Source organism: Colobus angolensis, unplaced genomic scaffold (genome assembly GCF_000951035.1).
Source record: "Colobus angolensis palliatus isolate OR3802 unplaced genomic scaffold, Cang.pa_1.0 Scaffold85, whole genome shotgun sequence".
Classification (NCBI taxonomy): Eukaryota; Metazoa; Chordata; class Mammalia; order Primates; family Cercopithecidae; genus Colobus; species Colobus angolensis.
Window position 1 is genome coordinate 4,040,110 of NW_012122376.1, and position 17,403 is coordinate 4,057,512.

General features: G+C 50.3%; 1 protein-coding gene across 1 annotated transcript in view; it reads left to right on the forward strand.

Annotated features, from left to right (window-relative positions):
* The first annotated feature begins 1,006 nt into the window (after positions 1–1,006).
* Positions 1,007–17,403, forward strand: part of FAM53B (family with sequence similarity 53, member B) — a 125,051-nt gene continuing 108,654 nt past the window's right edge. Inside the window, exon 1 of the mRNA XM_011930203.1 lies at positions 1,007–1,537. The gene's annotated coding sequence lies outside the window, so the exon portion shown is untranslated. The remainder of the gene's footprint in view (positions 1,538–17,403) is intronic.

Below are 17,403 nucleotides of genomic sequence, written 5' to 3' on the forward strand. Positions count from 1 at the left end.
AGCTGGCCCCGAGAGAGGTCCGGGCCGTGTGCGTCCCGGCCGCCGGCTGGAGGGAGCCCGACTCGCGTGTGCAATGGGCTTGCCTGTTTTTTTTTTCTTTTTTACTAGTGTTGCTGGTTGCCTTTTTTTCTGCCTTGTTTCGCGTTTGGATTGGGTCGGGCGGTTTCTCCGGGCGCTCGGTCTCGCCCCCGATGCAGGCGTCAGACTTGTCAGAGCACAGGCATGGGGACGTACAAGCCTGGCTGCGGCGGAAAAGTCTGCGCTCCCCAGGCCAGGACGGGCGGGCGGGCGCGGGGACTGCTGCGCCCGGGGGTGTCCTCTCCGCGTCTGGACTTGAGCTTTGACTAGCCTCTGCGGGGGAGGCGCGGAGTCTCGGGAGCCGGGCGTCCCCATTCGCCCCGAAGTTCCCGCATCGTTTGCAGACAACTCTTTTGTTCGCGGAAGTTTGCACCCGTCACCCCGGGATGCGGGCGCGAGGCGGCGGGCTCCGCTGCTGCTGGACTGTCCGGGGCGGTCAGGATGGTGGTGAGGGGGCATTCTGTCCCGGGCGGGGGAAGCCCGCAGGGAGGCCACGGCGGGGGCTTGCGAGTGGGGGCGTCCCCGTCGGCGTGGCTTTTGCACATGGCGAGAAGGGCCGTCCGGCACAGGCACACTGGTCAAGTCACATTTTTGCCTGTCTTGGATTTTGCAAGCCCGTGGGAGGCGGGTTACGCGCTCAGGGTTTCTCTTGGTGGGGCAGAGACGAAAGAATCGGGGACACCCAGAATCCGGGGAGGGTTTGCGGTTTGTGTTGTCCCAAGTGTGTTCTCGCTCCCCCGCCCCCCACCGTGTCCCCCAGCCCCCAGCTCTCCACCCCCGTCTTCGGACTTGGGGAACAATGCTCGTGGTTCGGGCCAGGGCGCCGCAGCAGCGACGAACCGCACGGACAGGTTTGCCCGGGTCCCTCGCGTTCGGACGCCCCCTGAAGCCGAGCTCCTTCCATCTGACCGCCCAGGCTCATTAACACGTACTGTACTTAGGACGATGGTGAACAAAGAAAAGCTCTTTGCAGCGTTTGATGAATGGGATTCTGCCTCCTATAGGCCACACTCCGAGTCTTCCATACGGTACAATCTCTGGACTCGGTGGTGTTAGGAAAGTGGCCCCCGGAATGACTTGCATTCCGGGTCTGGGATCCTGGGGTGGGCATTTGTGCCGCTGCGCTCGCCTTGCAGGAGCGGGTGCAGATGGAGCCAGGCTGACGGTTGTTCAACAGGAACAAATGTTTGTTGAATTGTTGGATGGTGGAGAAAAGAGACTGTTTCCTATTGACTGCTGCAGGAGTTGGAATGGCATTGTTTATTGGCCTGGGAAGCCAGGCAAACGTCTTGTGCTGCTTACAACATATTAGCAGACTTCCAAATGACATGCTAGCATATGTGTTCCCAGCAGTCCCCACCGGCTGGCAGGGAGATTCCTCCTTGCTCCAGATCCTGGACTCGTTTAAAAGATGCCACCTGGTTTGAGGACCGGGGAAGGAATGGAGTTAGCCGACCAGGTGAAACTGACTGTTCCTTATTAGGCCAGGTTTTGGTTTCATTTTAATGTAGCTATTTAAGAGTAACGTGTGTCAGTTACAGTTTTGATATTGAATTGCAGGTCTACAGGGTCCCCCACCCCGCCTTTAGCTGTGGACTACATAAACAGCTACTTGTCCCAAGTCATCGTCCCATTCAGTGGGAGAAGGTTTGGATCAGGACCGGTAGCCCTTGACTCTGTGTCTGCACTTGGCTGTCACCCATCAGGCGACCTGGGAGTGTGCCGATCCAGCTTCCAGGCGCTTTTTCAGGTTAGAAAGCTAAGGAGAGGCGTGGAGAAGGCCTGTATTTTTTTTCTTCCAAGCGTTCCTTCAGAGAACGAGGCTATTTGAATTCAAATGATGTTGCCCAACTACTTCCTATTTTCTTTTGGGAAGGTGAGATTCATGTGCAGTCATTTTGATATCGAAGACAAGTTTTTAAATAGAAAGTAGCAACCTCACTGCTGCAGAAGTGGACTTGAATGTTCCAGTATTCTCAGGACAAAGTAGAGCATTCCACTGTCTTGGTTCATAATGTTTTCAATCAGTTTCCCCCTTCTCTTTTCAACTTGGGTATGTTGCACATAGCATTTTGGAAGTTCATAAAGTTCTTTTGGAAAGAGCTTTATGATACCTTTTTGTCATTGTGGTGGTTATGCTTAATTGACATTTTATGGGAAGTCCTGGTGTTATTTCCAGGACTGGGCCCTTTCTGTCTCCATGTTTTAGTCTTTCTCTTTCCCCTTGTTGATTCCCTTACTGCCCCACTAGCCTCCCCATCCTCCCTATAGAAGCCTAGTGGGCTTGGGTTCCTTTAAGCGGGTTCAGTGAGCAGGCGCCTGACCCTTGATTGAAGCTCAGGAAGGGCCAGCCTGCTCTCCTCCCCTTCTGGAGGCCAGAGAGAGCTGTGTTTAAATATTAGGAGCTGGCAGCAGGGGACGCTGCGGAGCTCTTTTAAAAAGCACACCCTTCCCACTCCTTGCCTTGGGCCCTGAAGACTGAGCTCTGGGCCCACCTTCGGATTGTTCAGTTGATGTTTTATTTGGATAGCGTGACTTTCTGCAGTTAAATTGCGCATTGTATGGAAAACTTTCTGTTCTTACCCTTAAATAAAAAGACTAAAATAAGCAAATACTCAGATCGGCACAACCCCCATCATTACCACCACCAGGCACACCTCTCTGATGTGTAATAAAAGAAACCTGCAGGCATAATTTGTTATGTAATGTGCTGATAATACAAGTTTCGGTTTTCTATGGAAACCAGATGTGGAGGGACTCTCTTTAATTGATCCAGCAAGGGGAAGACTAATAGATTAACTAGTCCTTGCAAACCCCAATGGTGTTTTGTTTAACTTTAGGGGAGAATCCCTATAGGGCTTTGGAGAGGTTTTTACCCTTAGCTTCTGCTTTGCTGCAGCTGTCCTTTTTGTCAGACTTCCTCTCTTGAAAGAACCGGTTTGTTGCCAACACGAAGCACATGGCTGGAGCTGGCGGGGCTCAGTGAAGCTTAGCTCTGCTGGACTCTCCTCCTCGCCTCATCTGGCTGCTGCCCTCCCCTCCACTCCGCAAAGGGTCTGGCCAGGGGACTTGGGTGCTGGGAGGAGTGTTGATTGTTCTCCCTCAACTCCTTCCTAAAGTGTCAGTCCGATCATCCAGGGAGAGTTTCTGTTTAAACTTGTCCAATGAATACACCTTCCAAAAATCATTGACTCTCTTTCTCTGATTAATTTGTTTGTTTCCTGCGTAACTTTGAGAGTTTTTTCTGGATGGCTGAGTCACCTTTATTATGGCCCAAGGTTGGGGACGGCACTGTAATAGCTGACCCCATTAACAGCAGTTTCATTGCCTGCCGGGATGTGAACTTTGGAAACAAACCCAGAGGCTTAGATATGCTGATGTGCCCTGAGACTTGCTTAGAACATTTTTGTTGTAGCGCAGTTTACATTAACATGATTAATGACTGCGCCACTGAAAAGTCCATATTCAAAAGCAATTTACCGTTCCCTAGGGTTCTTCTTACAGTGAAGTATTTTTCTTTGCCAAGCAACTTTAAGGTAACTTCTTTGATGCTTAATCCAAACCTCCTGTGCACCGGGTTTTGGGGCAAGATTTGGGCTTGGTGTATTGCGGGTTGTGGTTTTGGTGGTGCCTGTCTTAACCTTACCGAACTTGGGTCAGGGGGAACTCGAATTCTTATCTCAGAAAGTTCTCTGAGATCTGAGCAACACACTGCTGTGCTGGCTAGGATGGGAGGGAATCTTCCAGAGGAAACTTGGCTTCTGGGTGTCTTGGAGTGATGCAAGGAGGCTGGAGCTGAAGATTTTATTTTCTTTCCCCTCACAGTGATTGGAGATACTTGAGCTTTTCTGAAAAATAGAGACGTCCTTGGGTTTTTCTTGTTTTTTCTTTTCTTTCTTTCTTTCTTTTTTTGTTAAATGTGGGTTGATTGAGAGGGGGAAATACTGATGGGTGGATCTGAAAGCAGCCTTAGGAACCCGAGAAAATAAAAACACATTTGAAGGACTCTGGAAGATTTTGCATTTCAAAGGGTCTACCTTGTAGAATTTCACATCACGTCAGGGGTTACAGAGAAGTGTGACAGGCACCCCCGCTTCTTTAATGGTTCTCCCTCTCTCCTGCTGTGGGGGCTGCATGGGGAAGCTGGCTTTTGCATGGGGGATGGGGGACAGCTTGGCCAGACCATGCTGGAATATCATGGAAACCACATTGCCTCTTGGGCATCCGTAAGTCTCGGGAAGGACTTTTTCCACGGCGCCACTCTCAGGAGGGTGAAAGCAAATCATGTTGGTAAACAGCCCATTTGACCCCAGAATGCGGTGGCAGGCTAACTCCTGACTTCTCTACTCACTCTTTTTGTTCTCTCATTAAACAAAGAAACAGATTCTTCCCCTGTGCTGGTATAATGTGCTTCCCAAGGATTTAGCTGAAATGGGTGCAGATTGTTCAAAGAATAATAGCAGCACCCACTGGTTGTTGAAGGCCCACCCAGGGCCTTGGACTTTGTATACACTTTCTAATTCTCAGAGCAAACCTGCAGTTATAGCTGAGGCTCAGAGGGGCCAAGTAACTGGCCCAAGGCCACATAGCCGGAAGGCAGAAAGCTAGGAAGGAGCTCTTTGCTTTCTATAGGCCGTGCTGTGTATTCATACGATAGAGGCACTGGGTTCTGTTTTATTTCAAAGCAGAAATTTTGTTTAGTCTTGTTAACACCACAGGAAAACCTAGAACTTTTAACTGCCTTTTCCCCTCCACTCTCCTTTCCTATGGCTGTGTGTGTTTTTTTTTTCGGAGTGATTGAAATCTGTATGTACTATAGGACCAAAGGTAGTGCCATAGTTAGGGAGGCTGAAATGTTTTGCTTCAATCTTAGAAAAGGCAGATTCACAAGAAAACATTTCCGGTGACCTTCTGGGGGAAACAGGAAGTAAACCTGGCAGCCCACTGGAAGCACCGCCATGTATTCAGATTCCGTTTTCCATTCAAAGAGATTCTTAAAAGCGTTTCCAACTTTTTTTCTTTTTACGTTTGTAATTCAGATGTCTCAGAGTAAATTATGATGTGGTGTTTGCCACTCCAGGTCTGTACAATATCATATTTTGTTTACGTGCCTAAAGTAATCAAGTAACTGAACACAATTGTATATCCTCCAGTGTGGCTGAACTTGGTACGCCCCAGCCAGGGCCAGGCAGCGGCCCTGCATTCTGTCTCAGACAGATGGCTCTTTGCAGGTTGGTTCTGGGGGTGGGGGTGTGTGAGTGTGCGTGTGTTTTGAAGGAAGACTAAGGAGACCCATCTCTAGCAAGGCCTGCCTGGCTGGGCATGCTGTCCGTTCTGCCCCTGAAGAGTTTGTAGGAGAGTGCTGGAACTTCTAGAAGCTAGAGTAGTGGTTCTGAACCTTGGCTGCACATTAGAGTCACCAAGGTTGGAAAAAAAAAAAAATCTAGATGCCCAGGCTGCATTCAGGCCCAGTTACATCACAATCTTGGAGAGTGGGGGCAACAACCCCGCACTGGTATCTTTACAGTTCCTGAGTCGATTCTCTTGTGCATCCAAGACTGAGGAGTGAGGGCTGTAATAGACCCCATGCATACCTAGGGGTCTGTTCCTTAGTTTCCCTATTCCTTAGCAGGAGATTGGGGGCTTTCATATTCAGGAGTGGAGCAAACCTATTGGCATATTCTGCTGCTACTATTGCTATGTCTTGGTGAAGTGGCATCTGAAAGGCACCATCCCGAGGGGAAGTGTCTGCTGTGGGCATCCTTGAGGTCATTTCTGTTTCTGCTGGGCCAAGATTCAGCACAGTCCCTCTGAACCACCTTCTTTCCAGATTGAAGGGGGCAGATTTTACTCAGGCTGTGGTGTCAGGGTAGTTCTCATGCAGGCCCTTCCTCCCCACGGTCCTAGTGGTCTTGTTCCTTTTGGGGGTTTGGCACACCATGTGCCCCTGGGGCTCAGGGGAGGAAAGATGCATTTAGGTTCCAGGGCATATCCTGGCAACTCTCAGTGAGTGGTGAGTCTTTTTCACCCAGGTTTGCAGTGAATGTCACTCTATCAGGCACCTGGTTGTCCCTGACAGCTCAGAGCCTGTCTTCCTGTGAACATACTTAGGATTACATTTCATAGAATTGTGTTTAGAATGGCCAGGGTGCTTGGAGAGCGAGAGCTTCTTGGGCCTGCTGATGTAAACTTCTGGAAGAGAGGTCTGATCCTTAAGAGGTGAGGTGAATCTCCCAGGGTCCTGTAGCCAGTTCTCAAAGGTGCAGCCTCTGTCTCCTGAGTCCCTGCCCTACTGCTGTGCTGTCATGACGTGGAACCTTATTCTTGCTTGCAGGACAGCCTGCTTTAGCATAGACCAGCAGGTGAACTTGATCATTGCTCAGAGAGTTCATTAGCCAAGTGAAACATGCTATCCATCCCCTGTCTCCACCCACCAGCCCCAGTGGAAGGTGCTGATACCTTGTAAAGGTGAGCTTGATGAAAAAGGTTTTGGCCTCTATGCCAAAAGTGTCAGTCTACCCGGCTGTGTCTTGGTGGTGAGTAGTGAATAAGGGCTCTTCCCCCCGCTGTAGGGAGTTGGGTTTGGTCTGAGTGAAGGGAGAAGAGAATTGCTGTTTCCTCAGGGCTGCAATTTCCATATTCATTCCGCAGACATTGATTGGACATCTGCTGGGTGTCCAGTGTGGAGCCGGGCACTTTACTTCATTACATTTAATCCTCAGCACAACCTATGGCTCAGGAACTAGCCCGATTTCATTGCTGAAGACATGCTGCCTGGAGAAATCACTCACCCCAGGTTGAGAGGGGAGGTTGGGATTTGAACTTGGCCCAGCTGACCTCAGTCCTGTATTCTTTCTACCACACCCTGCTGCTTTTCCATCCAGTGCTCACCAGGGGAGGAGAGTTCCTGCTGTAAGACATGTGCATTGCCCAGTGGGCGTTCCCTGGCAGCTCCTGTCCGGGTGCCATGCGGCAATTTCTAGGAGGGGGCGTGGGTGGGCCCTCGAGCTCCTGGATAGCTGGGTTTGTACAGGTTCTGTCTGGGGCCATTGTGTGTCCTGGCAGCTGGACTGGGCCTTGTGCAGGAGAGATGGCTTATGCAGGTTCCAGTTGCTGCTGCCTGCCCCCACCTCGTGGAGGCCACCCTCCCTCCCAGGCTGCCCTCTGGCTGAAGCCTGAAGCACCCTGACAGACAAAGCCCAGCTGGGAGAGGCCTCTGGCCCTGCCTGGAATTCCCCTTGCTCTGGCATTGGCCTTGGCCATGGGCCTGGGAGCGCAGGGAGTTTCAGTCCGCTGGCTGGGAGCAGCTTCTCTGCATGTTTGGAGGTGGGAAGACTAAGTTCTCTGCAGCTGACTGTCTCCATGATCTGGGTGAGGAGAGGGAGCCTGGCTCCTGCGCCCCGGGGGCAAAGAGGTGTCTGTGGTTTTGAGTCTCCAGAAGGAGAGTGGGATGCAGGGAAGCCCCTCTGTGGCATGATCCTGGGGACCGGGCCGTAGGAACCGTTCTCCCATGGAATCCCTTTGGCAGTCAAACGATTGAATTTCCTGGCTGGAAGGTAGTGGGCACAGACTGCCTACTTGCTGGACCTAATTTGCCCTGTAACCCTCTCTGGGCCTCCGATTTCTCACCTTGCTGGTCCTGCCACCCAACATTTTTAGGAAGATCAGTTTAGAGCTTGTTTGAAAAGCCCCTTGCAACAGGCGTAGTGCCTTGCAGAGCGATGCCAGGTAGGAGATGAGTGTGACTGGGCAAGCAGGGGTTCTGCTGCAAAGCTCGTGGTCAGCTGCATGCCAACCAGGTGCTTCTTGTGGTTGCAGGAAGAATGGGGACTCTTTGGCATCACAGAGGAACTTTGGACAGAATCTAAGTGAAACCCAGTTCTGTATCATTGAGGGCAAAAGTAGCATTCAGCTTTGGAATCAGAAGCCAGGGTTCAAATCCCAGGTCTACCCTTTGTTGGCCATGCCTTGTGCCTTTGAGCAGGCGACTGTCTCTGGCCCCCGTTCCCTCATCTGGAGTATGGCAGTGCTGACAGCAACCCCAACCCATAGGTTCGGGGCCCTGAATGAGACCACATGTGGGGACACTTAGAGCCCCCCAAACATTAGTGAGTATCTCACACAGCCTGTGGCAATCGTGTGTTGTTGTGAGGACTGAAGGAGGGCCGGAAGGATGGGAGTCAGGCAGGTTGCCCTGAGGAGGTCAGTCAGTGGTGACAAGATACAGGACAGAGCAGAGGGGACTTCAGCTGGAGTTGGACTTGGCTGGATGGGTCAGACTGGGGCAGAGCCTTTTCTCCTCCAGCATCCTCCTCTCTCAGGTAGTACAGGGTTTTCTTGGGAGGAAAAGTTGAAGGTATGCATTACAGTTTAGTTTGCAGTGTGTCTGTTACCAAGAGTTGAGACTAGTGACATCTTTTAAGTTTTCTCTTTGGGAAACTAAGTCTTTGTTTACCAAAAGTGATTTAGTTTTGGTCCTAAGCATAGAAAGTTAAATGCATGTGTGGGTCGTGATGTGGCCTCGCCGTCTTGGCTCTACTGCGACCCACACTTCTGTAAATGAATTCTTTGGAAACCAAGGAATTAGTGGCTGCACCCCTACCTAGACTGAGAGTGAGGCCCACTTACCACCTTTTGGACCCTCTTTAGGTGCTTTGCAGCGGGCACCTTTGGTTTTTGCTATTCCTCTCATGCTGGGGGAGCTGCCTTGGACACCTGGAGTCAGCATCTTCTGGGTGCGGGTTATGTGGTTGCAGCTGGGGCGCTTGCCCCCGGCTCGGCCTGTGGTATGATTCTGGCTGCTTCTAGATCCCTTTGCACCTGAACCTGACCTCAGTGTCTGCAGGAGCAAGAGCTCATCTAAGCTTGCTGAAGCTTTGAAAGGAGCCCTTGGCTTGGAGGACAGAGGGAAGGGTCCAGGCTGTGTCACACCTGGGCATCTGTTGGTGCAGGCCTCTGACTCCTGACGCATCTATTCCCGGGGTCTGGTGAGCATCACTCCTCATGAGTCTGGGGCTGGCTGGCATCCTGTGGGGTGGACAGGATGGACAGTCTTGACTCATGAGATTTCCTGCTGCACTTTGGGTAGCTTTGAGGGAGACCCCTTTGTATGGGGTGTGAAGACTCATGCTGTTTACTAGGTTCTGGGAGGGGGCCCTGACTCCAGACTGTGGCAGCCCCTCCCCTCTAGGGCTGGTCCTAGAGCATCGTCTCAGAGGAACCACCAAGGTGGCTGGGCATGGGTGGCCTTGAAGCAGACCTTCTGCTAGGACGATGAGATCCTGAAGCTTTGTGAGCGACGGCTGCATAAGGGAGGTCTCCGAGGTGTCTCGGCTGCCTCTGGTCTCATGAATGTGACAGAACTCATCTGCCAGGTGGAGTGTGTCATCCTCACCCACTGTGTCCTCCTTGGGTGTGTCACTGTTCCTGTGATAAGCACAGAACATACCTGCCATGGCGGTGGCCCCCAGGCTCAGTACAATTCAATCAGTATGGAGTAACATCTACTATGTGTGTCAGGCACGTCATCAGGCCCCGAGGAGTTCAGAGATGCATCTACCGAATCCCTAATTTTAGGGAGTTCATAGCTCATGTTATGGACAGTCAGACTGCAGGTGTTTATTGAGGTTCTACTATGTGCCAGACACAGTGTAATAAATGAATGAAGATATGTTTACACAAGGTACTGGTGAGTCACACTGTCCTCTGGAAGTCATAGAAGGTCTCTCTAACTGAGCTGAAGAGAGGAGGGCAGGGAAGGCTTCCTGGAGGGGGTGACAGCTGACCTGAGCCTTGAGGAATGAGTAGGAGTTTAGACAGATGAAGAATGGGGAGGAGGAGATATTCCAGACCAGGGGAGCAGGTGTCCCCAGGCACAACAGCATGAGACTGTGTCAGGGAATCTGGGAGACCTGGAGCCTGGGTGAGAAGAGTGTAGATTTCAGAGGGGAACGGGGCTGATCTAGGTCAGGATGGCAGTAAAGGGAAGGACGAAGTGCTGGGAGAAGGCCCACCTTCGGGGCGCCACTGCCCAGGGGCCCAGCTTTTTGACCTTGGAGTGACCTTCCTGGAGAAGCATGAGACTAGCCTCTGAGAATTTTCATCAAGTGCCGCCTTGGCCAGAGTGATGTGGTCTTTGTTTATTTTTAGGCAAAACTCTCGCATTTAGCGGGGGCACTTGGGATTCCCAAGAGTTTCCAGAACCTCTTGCCTGTGCTGCACTGGAACTAAAGAAGTCAAAGTTCTGGCGTGTGAGTTGAAACAGTCCGATTCAGTGTAAAACTATTTTTTCTTTAAAGGGAAAAACAGGCACCTACCCATGTTGGTGTGATGGAAGAAGGAGCTTCGGTGCCTCTTGGGCTCTGTCATAGCCTGTTCTCACCAGTGTTCTCAAAGGCAGGGGGAAGCTGCTGACACAGACACTCGAGAATGGCGGGCCTGAGTCACCTGACTCCTGGAGGCCAGTGCGCCTGAGGCCTCCGCCGCCCTCAGATGCCAGCCCCGATTCCAGGCCCCGTTGACTGTGTGGCATGTGACCTGGGCCCAGAAGAGGAGAATTAAGAAAAATACTGAACCTGTGCAGAGGCAGAGGCAAAACTGCCGTTAGCAGCCCATCTCGGCTTTGTGGGGTGTCTTTTCCAGGGCTGGTAGGGTTTTGCTCATCTGCATTTCCTCCTGAGGGAAGAAGAAAGTGAGTAAGTTAGCCGCAGATGGTTTTGATTTTAACAGTAAACCTCTCTGTTCATCTCATTCCTGGGGAGGTTAGCACATGCCTTCACCTGTTAGAAAAGAAAGTAAAAGAGGATCTGGCCTGGCTGCGTCCACATAGGCCAACAGTTGAGCAGCAAACTGGAGTGAAAGAGCTGTGTGGCCAGAAGTTGGAGCAGAGAGGGGATCAGACACTTAGGCTCAGGAGAGTATGTAATAGACCACAGGAAAATGAGTTCTAACTTGCTTTGGGGAAAAAAACGATTTTTTTTTTTTTTTGAGACGGAGTTTCACTCTGTCACCCAGGCTGGAGTGCAGTGGCGTGATCTCGGCTCACCGTAACCTCCACCTCCTGGGTTCAAGTGATTTTCTTGCCTCAGCCTCCCAAGTAGCTGGGACTACAGGCGTGTGTCACTACGCCCAGCTAATTTTTGTATTTTTAGTAGAGACGGGGTTTCACCATGTTGGCCAGACTGGTCTTGAACTCCTGACCTCAGGTGATCCACCCGCCTGGGCCTCCCAAAGTGCTGGGATTACAGGTGTGAGCCACTGCACCTGGCCAAAAAACGATTTTTAAAAGCATGTGTGAAGTTCAGGTAAGTCCTTATATGTTACACATGACTTTAGGAAGTCCTTGTTCTGAGACATGACGTGGTGGCATGCTCCTCTGCAATGGAGGAGCGTGGCCAGCGTGGTGTCCGTCTGCTCACCTGTCCGTCTGCTCACCGAACTACTGGGTCTGCCAGCTTCCTGCCTGGCCAACCCCTTCCCCTGCACTTGTGAGACTTCGACTGAGCATGGCTGATCCTGCCCATTTCTGGGTGGATTAGTGGAACCTGGGGGAACCAGGGTGGAGTCCCTTATGGGAGGCAGCCATTGGCCTGGCCAGGCTTTGGGCGCTGTTGGAGACAGGGCTGAATTTCTAGCCCCGAGTGTAGGCACAGGCGAGAGCTGGAACCCAGGCACTTGTGCCCTGAGTGGCTGACTGCCCGTCTCTGATTTAGCTTTGGCTCAACTTTTGTCCTACCTCCTGGTTGCTACTGGAGCCAACATGGTGGTCACAGCCACTGGTGTCTCATGGCCCTGGAGGAGAAGACAGCAATCCCAGGTTGCCCTCTCTGCTCAGGGCTGGTCCTGGCAGACATGGAGGAGGAGGCAGGCAGGAGGAGGGAAGGAGAAGACTTGGGAGGGAGCTGGGTCTTCGTGCCAAATGCAGGAAGAAACAAGCCATCATTCAGTTCATGTTTGAGCTGCATCAGCCCATGTGAAGGCCCCTGCACCTCTGGAAAGAACTGCAGGGAGCATTGCTGACCTCCCATCTCCAAGGTGGGGGTAGCATTTTATAGTTTTGGAGGTGACGTGGGGAAGGGCCACAGCCGGAACTTCATGGGATGGTCTAGCATGCCCTACCTCACTGGGTCCCCGCACGATGAGGGGAGCCGCCTTGTGAGAGGTGTTCCAGTGAGTTACTGCTGGTGACATGGGCTCCAGAACAGTGTTTGGAACAGGAACTAGTAGAGTTCAACGTCTTAGATTCCTTTAAAAAAAAGAAAAAAAGTTGATTTTGTGTTTCTTAATGATTTCCTTTATAAATGGAGCCTCTTATAGTACAAGGCAGTACAGATGAGCCCAGACAGTTGGACAGAATGTTGGGTAGGGCTGATGTCCGTTAGAAAAGCCTGAGAGAAGAGAGAGTAGGGCACAGAACCAGTAAAAAGGATCCCTGGATTCTAGTGCTGCCACTTGATGGCTTTTGACTTTGGTTCAGCCACTTCACTTCTCTGAGCTGTGATGTTCTCATCTGTGGACTGGGAATAATAGTGCTTACCTAACAGAGGAGGAGGAATAAATAGGATAGTGCGAGTCCAAGCACCCAGTTCTTTCCCATTTTCATTCGCCCAGCAAGTACTTTTTGAATGCCACTGTGTGTTAGGCTTCGCAGTTAATTCATATAACCACCCTGAGAAGTGAGTGCTGTTACTATTCCCTTTTTATAGATGAAGAATATAGGGTTCTGTCAGGTAAAGTGCCCAAGGTCATTTAGCTCATGGGCAGTAGTTCTGGGGTTTGAACTCCCAACTTTAGGATTGGCAAGCTATAGCCTGATGACCAAACCTGGCCCACTGCCTACATTTGTCAGTAAAGTTTTACTGGGACACAGCCACACCAGTTTGTGTAGGTAACATCTATGGGTGCCTTCACACCAGAGCAGCAGACTTTACAGACCACGGTGTCTACAAAGCCTAAAATCTTTATTGCCTGGCCCTTTACAGGAAAAAAGTATACTGACCTCTTCTCTACATGAATACTCTGCACTCCAGACCTGGGCTATTGAGTATGTTAGGTGTAGCCACATGTGGCGATTTAAATTAACTAAAACTAAATGAAATGAAGACTTCATTCTTTGGTTGCACTAGCCGCATGTCACATGCTCAATAGTTGCATGTGCTGGTCACCTCCCACGTTGGACAGCACAGACCCAGAACGTTGCTGTCATTGCAGGTAGGAGCACACGAGACTGTGTCCCAGTGTGGGGAGAATCCAAATCTGAGGGAACCAAAAGTGCAGAGGAGGCAGTCTGGTGAAGGACGAGACAGTGGACCTTCCTGCTCCCAAGACACAAAATAGAGTTTGTTGACTCTAAGGTGATGGAGGAATGTCTGCTGTGGCAGAGGGAACCTGGGCCTGGAGTGAAGAGGCTGTCCCTAGATCTTATGACGGTTGGCAGGCCCCCGCCATGCCCCTTTGCAACCTGTAACTCCAGCTCCTGGTTCACTGGGGCCACTGGCCTCATCAGCTCTGCCATGTCCAGTGCCCCATGTGTGTTTGCATGCTGGGTCCTGCAGAAATCCCATTTTCATGTATTCAGATCTTTTCTGCTCTGGGCCATTTGGGCCTGATGGGTTATACCATTGTTCCTACTGTGCTGGAATGGGAAATACGTGGTCTGATGGAATGACCATGTTTTCCATGGGCATCAGATAAAGAACTACTTCATTCATTCAAAATGATGGCTATTGTGTGGCATGAGAAAGGAAGGTGAGTTCCAGGTCCCTCAGCTAGCTAGTATCATGTGACTTACTTCTTAAAATGCTGTCCACTGCTAACACTGATGCCGTGTGTTGAGTAGCTTGGAGCTGGGCTGAACTGTAGCTCTTGTCTTGCTTGGTCCATAAATGCTCTGAATAGGAATCTCTTTGGAAGCTAACTAGGGGCAGAGTCATTTTGAGGGGTGAAGGCAAACATGGAGGGCATAGATCTCCAGTTCATCAGATCCAGGCATAAACGCATCAGTGCTGGCCCCATCTACCCCACATTTGTGCATGCTGATGGACTCTGAGTGTGGAGAAGAGCTGTGTGACTACAACCAGAGGGCTGGTTGTAGTCCAGGCCGTCTACATTGGAGTCTCTGAAATGCATTGTACAGTCAGAAGTCCGGTCCAGCACTCCTGTTGGGAATGGCTGGCTTTTCCATGTTTGGTTTACATGGGTACAATCTGCACGAATCTTCACACTTTAAACAATGCCCACTCCTTCTGTAATCAGGATGGAAACCTTTATAAAATGCAAGAATAAGATACCAGGAGGACTTTTCAGGACCTTGGGCAAGAGTGAAAAGAAGAAGAAAACCAGGTAAGTAAAAGCCTGGTGAACTTAGCTCTAGAACAGTTGCATGAAGGAAGTGCCTGGTAGGGAGGAAGTTGTGTTTAAGATGCCGCACATGGAAGATTTTTTTCCCCACATGCTTTAAAAGGGAAAAGAATAGCCTTGGAAGGCCAGCCTTGAGTACGTGTCCCCCTCCCGTCCCGCTGCCACCTTTGACACTGTGCTTGCCTCTAGCCAGCCACTCCCAGAATGGTCTCCTGTGTCTTCCTCTTTCAGCCAGTGGAGGGTGAGATCATTCGAGATTGGGCTCTGCCCTTAATTTCTCACTGCTGTCCCAGCATTCAGGGAGACTAATTCCATGTGCCCAAAAGAACCCAGGCACAGATACATTTATAATGGAAATTATCTGTTTTTAGAGTGCTGGCGTTTTCTGAGCACCTACTGTGTGCCAAGCATTCCGCATACATTCTCTCTCCATCTGCTCATCGCACAGCCAGCTGGGGGTGACTAGCCCCACTTCACGGGGCGGGAACTGAGCTTCTGCCATGTCCCTGAGAGAGTGTGACTTGTGATGGGCTAGAGCCTGGCTTGAAATCCAGGTCCCTCTGCTCCAAAGCCGGTTTCTCCTTGTCACCTAGTTTTGTCCCCAGTCGTGCACATGCTGCTGTTTCAAAGAGAAATCTCTTGCTCCTCTGCATGGGTCCCTGATGACATTTTTATCACGGCCTGTGGGCAGAGAAGTAGGTTGCTCACTGTGGGGTGACATTTAAGAAAACCAACTCCATCAAGCTTTCCCTTTGAATGTGTTGTTATGGTACAAGAAGTCTTCGTTTGTCCTGGGCTATTTTGAAATAAAAGGCAGGAAACTCCCCTCTTGTTTCTATATCTTGCATAGAAGTCATCAAAACAGCATCCTCTGTTCTGTGCGGTAGTCGTGATTGAGGAAGCAGCTGTTCTCTTCATGATGACCCAACCAAAGCCAGCAGTCTGGAGGCGTCAGGGATCCAGAATTGTCTGTTCCATCTGCTGGGTTTACTTGCGTGTGTTAGAAGTATTTGGCATGGAAACTGGTTCCCTACCCCACCTCGTGGGCGAGGCCAGAAGGGAGCTCTCCTGGTGGGGGCAGGGCAGACCCCAGACTCTGCTTTACTTCAGATAATGCCATGGTTTGCTCCATGGAATGGGTGCCACAGCCTCCCGTGGGATCAGGCCGAGTGAACAAACCAGATCAACTGTCTCTCCAAGTCCATGGGTGTGAAGGCAGGCCTCTGCTGGCTGTGATTGGGAGTTTTATGGGTCTACTTTGTTGTGCATGGAATTTCACACAGTCTGAGCTGTCTAGTCATTTTCAGGCCTCTAGCTAACTCACCGAATGAGCAAGGGAGTGGTGCCAATGAGAATGCGTGACTGAATCGCTAAGGCCAAGCGAGTCCATTGAGATCTTCAAACCAAGATGAAACTTAGTTGTTTGGGTGTTTTCGGGGGGTCTGAATCGTCAGCATCATGTAGACCGGAGTTTGCACTCTGGTGGTCTGGGGGCCAGATGTGGTCCTCACACATGATTGGTTTGGCTCATAGGATGCTTTACAAATTTGTAAATTTCTTGAGAACATAAAAAGGAGATTGTGCAAAGAAGTCTTTACTTTCAGTTTCTCTTAACAAGCCAGAAGATAAATTTTAATAGTAGCCTGGGTCTTCTTTCCCAAACAGCCCACCACAGTTAGCTGTAGCCAGAGCCGTCCACGGTGGACCAGGCATGTTCTCTGCATATCATCTCGATTCCTGTACAGCATGCTTCTCTCATTTATGTTTCCTGCTTGGCCCTGGAAGGCATTTGAGTTTGAGATCCCGGGAGTGGATAAGACATTCAGAAGACAGATTCAGATTTTCTGGCTCTCCAGGTTATTGGCACAGGGCGAACCATGGTGAATGGCAGTGACTAGTAGAAATGCCCAGGCTGTTTGCAGTGCTCAAGGTCATTGCCATCATAATCCTGCTACCTCGTGTTCCACCTGCTAGTAAACTTGCAAAGATAAGCCAGTACTCAGGGCACTAATAGAAACTCTGAAAGTACAGATAATGTCCCTGAAGTCTCGGGAGCCAGTCTCAGCCTAGGGGCCCTTCTACCCCCTGAATGGCCCTGTGATGCTGGGTGACTTGGGGATTCATTTTGTACCCCCGCACCCCCTGCTCCCCGCCAATCACTCAGGTGCTTCACCTAGTTTAATCTTCTTATGATAAAAGTGCCTTCCTGAGGCCGAGGCAGGCGGATTACTTGAGCTCAGGAGTTCGAGACCAGCCTAGTCAACATAGAGAAAACCCATCTACTAAAAATACGAAAATTAGCCGCGTGTTATGGCAGGCACCTGTGGTCCCAGCTACTGGGAGGCTGAGGCGGGAGGATCGCTTGAGCCTGGGAGGTGGAGGTTGCAGTAAGCCAAGATTGTGCCACTGCACTCCAGCCTGGGTGACAGAGTGAGACCCTGTCTCCAAATATAAATAAGTAACTAAATAAATAAAAAGTGCCTTCTGGATTTTAGTAGATACTGCAAGGGATTTTTTACAAATAAAGATTTAATTTGTAAATTCTCATGACAGGCGTACCAATTAGATAACTTCTGGTGTTAGACAAATTTCTTAGGGTAGATGAAACATGCATCTCAGCTCATTCTTCTAGCTCATTCTTTTGACAGAGACTCAATACAGCAAGTGGACGTAAAGCAAAGATTCGCCAGATGGTAATTAATATTTTTCAAAGAATTGAGGTGTTCTCTTCATATTTCTTCAAGTATCTAATAGCAATCCCTCCTGTCATTTATCTTTTTCACTCAACCCTGTTTTTACCTCTTCTTGTGGCAACTATTCTGTGACTTTTTGTTTCCTTCTGATTCTCACACATATTTCACCGCATAGTCAACCTTTGGGATTCTTAGTGTCATTCCAAATGGTTTGCTGAATTTGAAAAATGTAGCCTGTCAATCCATTGCCTGAAAGCCCTTCCCTCCCCTTTTA